The sequence below is a fragment of the Monopterus albus genome, unplaced genomic scaffold (genome assembly GCF_001952655.1).
Source record: "Monopterus albus unplaced genomic scaffold, M_albus_1.0 scaffold379.1, whole genome shotgun sequence".
Taxonomy (NCBI): Eukaryota; Metazoa; Chordata; class Actinopteri; order Synbranchiformes; family Synbranchidae; genus Monopterus; species Monopterus albus.
The window spans coordinates 198,450-199,268 of NW_018128259.1; positions in this window are offsets into that span (position 1 = coordinate 198,450).

Consider the following 819-nt stretch of genomic DNA (forward strand, 5'->3'; position numbering starts at 1 on the left):
ATTCCTGCTTCATCTATCCAGGCCCAAGAGTGGGTCTGTGAGCCTATGGCAGCATGTGAATATGATCCTCTGCTGCATCATCACAGTCAGGCAGTCACATGCTTTGTTCCAGATGATGGACAGCTTTTTCAGCCAGTGAAATTGTGAGATTTATGATATGCATGTAAAGATTCTTCAAACTTAACCGCATCAGGAATAATGTGTAAGGCCTCTTTCAGTGCTTTATTATGCAAAACAGAGCCAGGAGATCAATAACAGTGTCAAAACATACTATTTTTACAATATAAGTATTGTTTTATGAGTAGTTTTTGTAGCCTTGTTGATTAGTATCAAAATATATGGTGTTTTATGGTTTTAAAGACATAAAATCATTTGGTTACTCAGGTCTCCAAATGATGTTGTTCTATACAGGACAACTGAAAATTCTCAGTTTTAGTGCTTTCCTCACCAAAATTTGACCTGGATTTGTCCACCCTTTTGGCTTTCACTCTACTGTTTGCTCAAGAGGTGAACATACTCCAGTCTGTGTGGTGAAGCCTGTCCTGTAGTACCAGTGACGTGCGGTGAGGCTGACAGCTGGTGAGGCACTTGACTCCTTTACAGTCAGATTTACAAATACAAATGACCTGTTAACAAATTGTTTGTTAACAGACAATGCGTTATGTTTTATATCTCATATCAGCATTCTTCACACAAATGTGACCCATATTTAATTTGAGGTTAAAATTTATTCCAGTTGAGCTCATTTCTAACTAGAAATAATAAAAGTTTATGGTCTTACCTTTACTTGTACACAAAATCCATTTGTCAGCTGGTATG